Genomic DNA, 12,500 nt, shown 5'->3' with positions numbered 1-12,500 from the left:
CAGTTTTGTTCTATCAATTGACAGATTATGGCAGTTGTACACATATTATGGAACCAAACTTTTTCATTAACACTTCGATTTCCCACTTTATATAGCCACACAATAAATACTTACTTTTCACCGTCTATATTATAAAAGAAGACTACGTGAGTTGCAGGTAAAGGAAAACGTCCAACCGTTGTGAACAAGTAAATAAGAAACACAAAATTCTGTACAGCTCTCCAAATTCTAAGCTTACTCAGCTCCCCACTGTTCTGTAGACACAATCTGGAAATAAGAGTGCTCACTTAGAGTGGCGGGGTTCATAATCTGCAAGCAGACGAAACTATGCACTGCGCTCAGAAAACGGAGCTTTATTCTTTGCTTTTCTTAAACTTTTATTTCGCTCAAAACCTTGCCATCTTTCACCTGTAGAAAAACGATTTTGACAGATCCTGGTGCAGTAATGTGCTCACCTGCAAGATATATGTCAATTCCTTACCTAGCACATGACAATATGTTTCTCATTTTCGTTTTCGTTTTCTGACTTTTTTATTCACTTTTTTTTTCGCGATCTTCATGATTCGACACCGATTGATGTTTTTATCTTGTGGTGTTATGTGCCATCAAATTGGATAAACATGTAACTCAGCAGAGGCACCTCCGCTGTAAACTGGGTTTATTTATCTGCCCTTCCCAGATCTGACTGTAAAAGGCTGCAATTTTTCATTAACTCTAATGCACCTACATATTCTCACTTTACTTTCTTTGATGGTAATTTTAACAAAGCTTGTATATCGACTTAAAGATGTGATTTGATAAAACATAAAAGAGTCAAGAGCGTCATCGATCATCTAAAAGTGCAAAACATAATATTTGCTTTCTATTTCTCCTTGCTGAAATCAATTGACAAAACGTACTTTGACTGATGGCACATTCAGTGGACACACTGTAAATACCCTACAACTAAATATATAAAAATGTATTTAGCGCCTATGATTAAGATAATTGATAACGTGCGCAATTATATGCAGGTTTGACATCCAAACCCCCTTCTGAGCCTAGTTGAACATCGTTGTAATGGACAATATTTTGCGTCATTTTTTAGATTTCCATTACAACGATGAGCCCATAAGGAATTGGGTTATCAGACCTACAAATAAGTGCATGTCGGTACTACCCAAAAGGTTGGCATGGGGAGGGGGAAGGGCGATAATTCAATAGCACTTGTTTCGTTAACCGATATGTTCTAGATTTGGATGACTTTTTTCAAACTCCTTAAACCTTATATTTATTTGAACATTCCAGTTTAGGAATGTATCCAAAATTGAGGACAATACGCTTTTTTGAAAGTGTTAATAAAACTAATTGAATGAAAACATCCTCTGTAAACCGCTTCAAAAAAAGTCGTATTGTCTAAGATCAGTAACATTAGGGGGGGGGGGGGGGGGGGTGTGCAGCGTGGCTCGGCGGTACGGTCTTTGCTTCGTACCCGGAAGGTACCGAGTTCGATCACCAGCCGCTCTACTGTGTGGCCTTGAGCAAGTCACATCGCCCTAGCTCAATTTGCGGCTGACGCCTTGGTTATTCCAGTCTTCGTTTGTAATAGACCCTAGAGAAAAATTTCCCCTAAGGGATGAATAAAAGGAAATTTATTTTTTATTGATTTTTTAACTATAAAAGGTATCCAGGCGTTGATCATTTCGATTAAGGCGTTTTTAAATCATACGACGAAACGTCTATACAAAGGAAAAAGCAAACCGAAAGATAAAAAAAATTTCTTTTTTTCTGTACTTTTTTTTTGGGGGGGGGGGGGGGGGGGGGGGATATCGAAAAGGTGCATTCCAATGTGAGTTTGGGTCGGTTATTTTCATCAAATGGATATTGGTCAAATCAATGCACACTATTCGAACTGTAAATATAACCGTGGTAAGGAGATATTATATTCAACATTTTGCTGACTGTTTGCATATAAAAATTTGGCCGAAAACAAAAGACAAAGAAAATGGTGAAATAAGTTTATAAAATGTATGATTTCTTAATAAATTAGTCTGTTGGTTGTGCGCCTACATGGTCTAGTGGTATGATACTAGTCTTCGGATCGGAAGGTCCAGGATTCTAGTCCCACTCTGAGCGGGGCATTGTTGAGTCATTGGAAAAGTTTCTTTACTCACATTCTCATCGTACTTATGTGTAAAATAAGTACATGACAGTTAACAGCATTGTCTCTGTCCGACAGAATAATAGTAATATCGCCTAGCAGGCATCATGTCTCGTCCTAATGTTAAGTGTTGCTGTTGGCTAGGGATCCCTTATAAAACGCTTTGAGCACGTTGAGTGGATATTGCCCTTGATAAATGCTCACGACTGTTTAAGTCATATATAAACCTGAAAATGCTTCTTTGCCATGGATTTATTCTACCTTACGTTGATAAATTAATGATAAACATTTATTCAAGTTGGCCACAAAACTTTCACTTGATATTTTGATCAATTAAAATGACCAACTTTTCAAAATTTCTTAAACCCTAGAGATAGATACTTTTTGTACGCCAGAGTTGTAGCTTTATCTATTCTACAGCCTTTATATGTCATTATATGATATGATTTTTAATGATATTTATTAAGCATTGGTTATAGAGCTGCTCCTTTTTTATATAGATATACATCCTATTTCTATTGTATTTTTATCTTACTGGGATGCAATAAAGTATTATTAATTATTATTATTATTATTATTATTATTATTATTATTATTATTATTATTATTATTATTTATTATTATTATTATTATTATTATTATTATTATTATTATATTATTATTATTATTATTATTATTATTATTATTATTATTATTATTATTATTATTATTATTATTACTAATCATATTTCAGCAAACTGCATTAGGCAAAAAAAAAAAAAAATATTTTGGTGTTTTTTATCAAATTTCGTTGTTTTTTAGGAGTTTGCCTGTATTATGTATAATAGACAAGTGGTTAAACTGCTTAACGCGATTTAAATATTAGCATTTGGTCAGGTCGCACTGATTGAAGCTTTTCTATAATATGTGTCGGCTATGTGGTCTAGTGGTGGGACACCCGCCTTCGGATTGGACGGTCGGAGTTTGAGTCCCGCTTTGAGCGGCGCATAGTTGAGTGCTTGGAAAAGGCTCTTTACCCACATTCTCTCACCGTACTCAGGTGTAACATGAGTACCTGGTCGTAAACAGCGTTGGCTCTGTCCGAAGAAATAATTACAATATCGCCTAACAGGGGTCATGTCTCGTCCTAAATGTTAAGTGATGATTTTGGCTAAAAGGACCCATAGTAAAGCGATTTGAGCACGTTAAGTGGATATTGCACTATATAAATGCTCAGGTTTTGAAAGCTGCAATGAAGTCTAATGATCTTGTTATGATATAACACGAATGGAAATAATAGAGTATAATACGAAACAATCCGATATCAATAAGCTTGAAATAATTCTATCCACGTATGATTTTATTTGTAAATCGGTCTTTATCCCAATGTGTGATAATGAGAATTTATCTGGATGTGTGTGTATGTGTTTGTGTGTGTGTGTGTGTGGTGTGTATTATATATATGAGTTTTTTATACTCCGTTTTAGTATTTAATTTGTACGACCATGTCATTGTAAAGCATATGGAGCATGATTTAGTCATGATTCTGCTCTGTATAAATGTCTTACAATATTTATGATTTGTTACAATGTTTGACAAAATTATTTGCCATATTCGCATCTTTTTTATGAAGCCATTCTGTTCACATTTTTAATATAGAAAGTGGAAGATGAATCTCGATTCAATCATAACACATCCTGATATTGACTTCGTTTTCTTTCTGACATTATCCAACACATTTTACTTGGCTTCCTGTCAATCTGGAACATAACGACCTTGATGGACAGGCTCATATGATTTCCTATCATGAAAGAAATAACAGGAAGTCTAGACGTGTGTAGAGGCAGACGGAATCACGTGCAACTTTTGAAGTAAAGGATGAAAGAAGAGACTAATTTGAATGATTTTTTTACACAACATAATTTCTGCTAACAATTCCAAAGATCAAGATTATTAAAGTGGTATGCGCCAAGGTCTAGCTATAATTATCTAGATGTTCTGCACGTCGGTGGCCTAGCGGTACTGTGTTTCGACTTATCACAAAGTTTACTGCTTTTGAGTGTGGTTAGTAAGCAGATGGATGCCAATTGCATAAACTCGATGTGCTCTTGGAGGGGGCGCTATGAACATACCGTATAAATAGAGGCGGGTTGTGTGAATGTGTACCTGACTATGTAGTCAGTGATAGATAATGAATGAGTGTGCCTAACAAACCAACATGTACTGTTTGAAATGGACACTTGGACAAACATTTTATAACAACTGTCTCAATATATTGGAATGAAAGGTCGCCAATAATTGAAATTAAATTCAAAATAATAATTATTTTAAAATTTTGATTCAACTTTATTTTCTTCTTTTCTTTTGTGATTTTCTTTCTTTTATTTGCCCGTTTGTTCGTTCGTTTGTTTGGTCGTGCGTTTGAGAGCCAATTATCGGCGTTCAAGAAATTATACCCATACGTCAGTTCAAAATTTAGCGTCTTATAATTTACCTTGCTGTCATAATATGTAATGCCGAATTGATCGATGGGTCACAAATGTGCTCAAAGATATATTATCTAGATAGTAATCAATCTTGTTAATATGATAGAACAAAACCATGCGTATGATGAAACGAAAAAAGAAGAACTTATTTAATAAGACGTTTTCTATCAAATTACAAGCCTATAATTAATCATTTAACATGGTAATCACTCGAAACTTAAACCAGCTAACGGAAGTTAACACTAATTATTTTCCAGGTGCCAAAATGGCAGATGCCAAAAAATACCTCTTGAACAAATGTTATAATGAAATTAGAGTTCGTATGTTTATAATCTTCCTATTAGTAAGATTAATTGTAGTTGAGGAGAATGATTAATTCTTGACTATTCAGGAATGGATCCTTTTATTTACGAGTAATATGAGAAGTTAAAAGTTTAGACATTTCAATTAAATCGGTGACTTCTTGACAGCCATTCGTGTAAAACTTTAGCATTTATATAGGGCAATACCCACTGAACGTGCTCAAAGCACTTCACAAGGGGTCCCCAGCCAACAGTAACACTTAACATGTAGGAGAAGATCTGATTCCTATTAAGCGTTATTACAATTTTTAGACGGAGACAAAGCTGTTAACAGTCAGGTACTTATTTTACACCTGAGTCCAGTGAGAGAATGTGAATAAGAGCCTCTTCCAAGGACTGAACTATGCGCCGAAAAGTATGAAAGTAGGTATAATCCGATAAGCTCGCATGTCTCTGCTCAATTGTAATTCCCAATAGTGACATCAAAGTTGTTGGATTTCTTTGTCCATGCATTTCCGTTGTTGTATAGGGTTGTTTTGTTGTTACTTTTGGGGGGAATGTAGAATGATATGGATTATACTTTCTCTCACAACTTCAACACATTGACATAAAAATTGGACTCTACAGAGATGACGGTCTCGTATTATGCAACATAGAAAACTAGACAAACAGAAATGATAAAGAAAGAAATGTGCAGAATCTTCAACAGCAGCAAACTAAAAAATACAATCGAAGCTAAAAAAAAGATATTTGATTTCCTGGATAGAAAAATCAAACAAATCAAAGGTACTGCCAACCATTCTCGAAACCCAACAACATTCCAGTGTACATCCATAGCTATAGTAATCATCCTCCATCTATAATCAACAACATTCCAAATAGCATTAACAAATGACTATCCAATAATTCCACAAACAGCGAAATATTCAACGAGGCAACCCAACAGGCGCACTTAAAATAAAAAACGTGACCTCTATCGGCAAAAAAATTCTTCAACCTTCTTTCTACAAAAGGTTCCGAAAGACCATGTTTTGTAACCCATAATGAACAATATGATACCACCAAGATGGGATATCATGCATGCCAAACAATCCAAAATATCATATCATCTCAAAACAAACGATAACCATCCCAACCAGAAAAAAAATAACAACAATCTTCAGAAAAAATGCAATTGCAGAACCCAGACAACATGCCCATTAAACGTTGTTTACCAAGCCATAGTTACACACTCAGACATACAAAATAGAGACATACATCTAACAGAATGCTTATTTAAAACCAGATATAATTTACACAAATCGTCATTCAAAGACATACACAAACGACACTCGACCACACCGAGTGAATATATCTGGATCCTAAAAGAAACCAATATACAACACAATATTACAAGGAAAACTTATCTCAAGAGCACACACAGCCATATTCAACATCTACCAAATTATGCAATTTGTGCTTAGAAGAGAAAATTTACATTATCACTCACCCAACCATGGCTACACTGAACAAAAGAAATGAACTCACACACGCAGGCAGACAAAGAAATAAAAACCTTGTTTTCATTACAAACCACCATGATACTCTCCACACCCAAACATCACAGGAAGAACGAAACAACATACACTTATAAATAATAGTAACAACAATAACGACTACAGTGCCCTAAGATGTTAAACTAGGCCCATAAGTTAGACCTGCACAGATGTGCACATCGCCCCAAGTAAAAAGCATAAACAGATCTATAGGAGTCAATAGTAATTCAGTTATACATCATAAAATATCATCGCCTAGGCATTTCACGAAGGAATATAGATTATTCATCAAACAAGATGTCTGATGTCAACAGGAATCACCCATGTTGTCCAAGTGAGCAAATCGGGGGTCAATAATCTTGTCCAAGGAAAAAACAGAAAGTGCCTGAAGCGGGGCTAGACCTCGGGGCCTTCCGGGTCACAATGCAATGCCTTAACCACTCGGCCATGTGTGTATATATATATATATGCATGTATGTGTATGTTCGCATTTTAAAGATTTTTGTAAGGACATCTTGACTTAGATATAATTATTTTAAATACTAAGTTTACTCATATACATTGTGATGAACATATCAAGGGATCGTACAAAAAGCTGCCTAATAAGTACCACGAAATGATACAATATGATATGATATGATATGATACAATATATGATTTAAAATGGAATTTTGAAAATTTGAGGAGTGCTTATCAATAATTATTCAATTCATCTTTTTACAGCCATTTTGGTCCAATATTTTTTAGCAGAATTCATGGATAAACACTTTATTCTATTGCGTAATATACCCCATATAACTCCTTTTGTTTTCCAATTATATATTATCTTCTGCGTCAATATAATATATTATCAATAAATTTCCATGCACAACTTCTTGGCGGTTAAAAAATGTCAAAATATGTATTACCTGTCCATCCTTTCATCCCTATCTATTTATGAATTTACAGCTTTCCCATGCCTTATCAGTGCAATAGTCTCTTGAGTCCAGAATCGGTCAAGGACTGCTAATCACTTCATCTCCAGCAACGTGCCCCATTTACCATTAGCTCCTTCATTCTCTACCCCAACCTGGTTTTAAAAATGATGATTACACTCGACAATTGAGAGTGAGTCAGAAAGAGAGAGATTGAGAGAGAGAGAGAGAGAGAGAGAGAGAGAGAGAGAGAGAAGTACTCAATGCTCTTCGGTTGTATACCCCGCACTGTTATTCCATTCGTTAAAGCACTGCAATTATTGCTGATATAGCTCGTAAGAAATAATATATTGAAAATTGTTTTTGGTGGCCCCAATTAATTAGATATACTAATGAGATTGATGTTTCCGTTCAGCCTCCCTCAACAATATCAAAGAGACTGGATGTCCATTATCTGCACAGACATGTCTTGCTGTTACCTAACTCAATAAGATGTAATTAACTGAGAAGAATTTAAGTGACGAAATGAAATTCTTGCATCTTAACAGATACTATACCCCAAATTATTCACAGAAAGGATGATTAGAACAACAATTGGCGTCATTGATCAAGGGTCTTTCTAATAACAAAAATCAAGTGATGTTGAGTACTGCCACTGACCAAGGAGATGAGAATGAGAAGGCAATTTACAAACTTAATAAACTCGGTTCATGTTCTCTCTACTAAGAAGTGGTGTAAGATCAGGAAGAGTTGTAAGAGGAAAACTGCATTGAAGTTTATGAGACGGATGTGTTACCTTTAGATATGTTCACCCCATCATCTAAGTTAGAATGAAACATAACAATTCTGCCACACAATGAAAAAAAAAAAAAACAACTTTTTTTTGACTGGAAAACTTTTTTATTAGAAAACTACAGTACAAGGGGCTTGTTAAGCACCTTTTTGTACTAGCAATTTTTATAATATTATGTCGCTGCTTATAAAAATCACACAAGACTCAAGTAGGATAATACCTTACGAAAAGACGCAACGCCGATGCCAGAGTTTAGACACCCGTCTAGTCACTAATCACGTCCAACATCGCTTTATTTTTGTAAAAAGACAAGACACCGTACCATTTTTTCCGGAACCTAGCGCACGAGGCCCAACAAATAGGGCTACGTACTAGGAACCCTCAGCCTTGGTTGGAATGTATCTAATGCGAGTGATGTGATGAAGATCAGTGCCAATTGACGACGGATCGCACACCATTATCGCCATTACATGTCAGTCCTCCGTGACCTTTTGTGAGTCATGACTTGATCGTGTACTTTAGTCCAGATCAACATGATCAAAAGAAGCTCTGTATTTAATGGAAAACAATTGGGTTGGGAAGGCATTATGCTGGTGGTCTACGAGCGTTAAAAAAACGTTTTTCAATTTGAAAAAAATACCATTAACTGCTGTGCTCTAGAGAAACGTGTATTGAAAAGTTTGGCCAGAAAACTCATCCTTCAAATATCGATCGATTTAAATTACCCTCATCTTGACAAATACTCTTAAACCTGGGAGTTCGCGACAATTTAATGTTTTAATTGTCCTTTTGTTCTCTCTACTAAGATAAATGACGAAGCCCAAAGATTGAAGCGTAGTTTGTTTTATTTTGCTTTCATTTTCTTGTTCATTGTTTTATTGGAATTGGGTTGCGTTGTTTGCTTTTGTTTGTTTTTGTTTTGTTTTTTTTTTTGTTTTGTTTTTTTTTTTTTTTTTTTGCTGTTGTTGTTGTTGTTTTTTTTTTGGTCTATTTGTTTTTCTCTGGGTTTTTTTTTAGGGTTGGGGGTTATTTGTTTTTATTTTACTATAATGATGTTCAGCTAAAGTATAGTGCGGACACAGAACTGTGGTCCGAAATATATTCCATTCTGCCGGCAAGTTGAGTTAGGACATCAAGAGGCATTGGAAGACTGAATTGGCTAGCATCGCTATGGGCAAGGCAAACATCCAAATCTTAAAATTCTGTATGATACAGGGCCAGAATAAACAGGAAATCTAAAAGTCTATTGTAAAGTACATTCCGCATCATTGAATGAGCCCAGCAACCCAACCTCTCTGAATGGACAGAGGAGCCGGAAAAACAAGAACTTTGAAATCGATCCCGTTGCTTCTGAGTTAAATCAATTTCTCGATCAATTGAGCCACTGGGACCCCAAAATATATTTTAAAAGATGAGCATAAATAACGTGATCTTTTTATATATAGCAATATCCGATAATTCTGCTCAGAACACTGTACAGGTGGTCTTAAGGCAACATCAACACTGGGCATTAAGGCGAATTGACGCATTGAGCGCTATAATGATTTCCTCTCGACAGAGACAACTACGTATATATATATATATAATATATATATATATATATATATATATATATATATATATATATATATATACACACGTTAAGGTAATCATTTTACACCTGCTTTTCCAACGATTCAACTTTGCTCCGTCTGGAGGTCTTAAGTCGAGTGTCATACCATCAGACCACATGAACATGTCTAATGATCCTAATGATAAATGAAAGGATTTCCACTAGAGATAAGGTCAATGCCCGATATATGTCAAATAACGACGTCATGAAACTTACCTGATTCCACTATTCTGCCAATTGATACTATGAGTTTAGGTAAAATTCTCACAAAATCGGCCAACCGAAGATGACGTACCTACACACAAAACTACGTGTAACCTTAAGCGTTTTAGAGTCTGATTGAACAAAATTTTGTAAGAACTAATATTAAAATGGCTGTCTAAAAACAATAACAAAGAGCTGAGTGATTCTTTCTTCGTTCCTTCTTCGTTCTATTGACAAATTAGAAACCACGACTTTAATAAACAAAAATATTTTACTAATCTAATAAAAAATATGAATTGTATCTGAGAGATTAATAATATACCAAAAAAATATACATCTGACTTTGTTTCAAGACTTATACTCAAAGGTATGCGCAAAACCGTAACAATGTTGCTAAGCTCTCAATGAGAAGATTGATATCTTATGTATAAATAGATTTACCATAAGGTAGTGTCAGAGCCCAAACAGTGATGGTCTCATTGTTATTATAGCATAACTCCCTCTATTCAACACAAAATATTCACTATGAAAAAGGAATATTCGGTTATCAGACGTTTTATATTTTATATATTTCATTTTTTGTCTGTATGTTTGAAATATTTTTTATTGCTTTTGCATACGTGGAGGGGGGGGGGAGGGGGGAGAATTCACTTGTATTGTTTTTCTTTCTATCCTGGTGGAGCCTGATCTGCTTTTTTTTTCATCAGTTTAAAACATTGTTTAACAAGTAATCTGGAAAAACTCGTATTTAGAAATTTGGCCAGAAAACACGTCCTTCAAATATCGATCGATTTAAATGACCCTCATCTTGGCAAAAACTCTCAAACCTGGTACTTCGTGAGGTTAAAAGAGCCACGGTATGCCAAATCAAGCTCGTGCCGTTTAATCCCCAGCCAACCAACATCTAACTTCTAATCGATGGTAACATTCAAAGTTACATCAAAGTACACAACCCAGTGGTCAACCCAGTGCGTTCAGAGCTACGCCAAATAGTCTACCATAACAGTCTCAACATTCATGTTGTGTTGGAAAATTCCCGTTCAACCGCGTCACATTAAGCCGTTGTGCTGAGTTGCTACAGGTCTGCTATCCCAGGAATCCAGCAAAGACCGCGGCCGCGTCTGCTAATGATGTCAAGAAATGACTCCTATAGCTGGATGTCGTTCTACACGATTGGCATTCCTGTACCTCGTATGTTCTCGTGTTGGTAAGTGTTACTAATCTGTAGGGACTATTTCTGTTGTAGAAAAGGTATGGGTGATTTTCGCGGTGTTAGTCCAGCATGTTAATGTAGATGTGTGTATTAAATTCCATCTAAATTAACGTGTTAGACCGTGTGTGTACTTAATAACATGTAATACTCTACCAGCGCCAGACATATTATCAAGCAATACAAATTGTAAAAGAGGAGAAAAGAAATGCATTTTAAACAGGTGACAGGACCTGACATATACTCGTAAGTAGTCTTTCAGAGCCATTAGGCTCACGGAGCCGGAGTTTATCCCGGTTTCTATAGCGTGAAACGGACAATAGCAATTGCTTGCTAACCTTTGAATAGGACGCTCGTCTATCGCAAAGTAATTTCTGCCAGATCTAACAGACCCAGTTGCACTGCTGGGTGGACAGGAGAGTCAGAAAAAAATATCGACTACACCCGCGATCGATCTCGGTCCCTATTATTGTAAAGCGAATGCTCTACCAACTGAGCTATCGGCACCACCCCCCCCCCCCCCTTTACTCGTACTAATCTATTAATTGTAGATTCTACTAATCTATGTCGAAAAGTTACCGACTGGTGGCATGGACAGTTTTAAAATGTGACCCCATGATCAATCTGGTGTTATGTTGGGATGAGCCAGATGTCGAAAATCGATCATGCTAATGGTTTACAGTATTACGAATTATTTAGCAGTTCAAGAAAAAGCACCGAATTAATTTTAATTGAATCCTCAAAGTTCAGCATCTTGTTCACCCCAAAAATTTTATTGAAAATACGAAAAAAAAAGAGAAATTGAATAATTGAATAATTTTTTTGATGTTAAATTTGACCCGGACAACGTGTACTTATTTGCAGTCCTGATACCCCAAATAGTTATGGACTTATTACAGTAAATTATTAAATACTCTCAAACCAACTAAAAATATTGTGAATTATACCAATTTTAAATCAAGCCAATATCGATTATCAGACCTGCAAATATGTGCACATAGGACCTGAGGAAATTTATTCAGACATTAAACGGTAGAACATACCTAGGTGGTGACCTTTATCGAACAGAAAAATAGGATATGTTGAGTTGTGGTGAATACTTTCAATTCTGAACTCCAAGGAATATAGTGGGGCCATCAATTGGATGCCATTTTTTCCATCCTTTAGTTTCCATTTGATAAAAGTGCAGCAAATTTAAAAATCAGCATTTTGATTGGTCACGTAAAATAGATAGTATGATATAGCGCCTTCGGTTGAAATGTTCTAATGATAAAACAATAAAGTACATTGAGAGCGCGCAGAACATCGCCCTGTGTGAAGGAGGC

At 35.6% G+C, this 12,500-nt stretch overlaps 1 protein-coding gene across 4 annotated transcripts in view; it reads right to left on the bottom strand.

Moving 5' to 3' along the window:
* The window catches only part of LOC144972923 (filamin-A-like), a 140,770-nt gene that overhangs the window by 96,225 nt on the left and 32,045 nt on the right, over positions 1 to 12,500 (bottom strand). Inside the window, exon 1 of one of the 4 annotated variants that reach the window (XM_078914742.1) lies at positions 7,351 to 7,511. The exons of the other annotated variants lie outside the window; for them this stretch is intronic. The gene's annotated coding sequence lies outside the window, so the exon portion shown is untranslated. Of the gene's footprint in view, positions 1 to 7,350; positions 7,512 to 12,500 lie in introns of those variants that run through there. 4 annotated transcript variants of the gene reach the window in all.

The sequence above is a fragment of the Berghia stephanieae genome, chromosome 5 (genome assembly GCF_034508935.2).
Source record: "Berghia stephanieae isolate SIO BIC M18660-M18661 chromosome 5, UCSD_Bste_1.3, whole genome shotgun sequence".
Lineage (NCBI taxonomy): Eukaryota > Metazoa > Mollusca > Gastropoda > Nudibranchia > Aeolidiidae > Berghia > Berghia stephanieae.
This window is presented reverse-complemented; position numbering and strand designations above follow the sequence as displayed.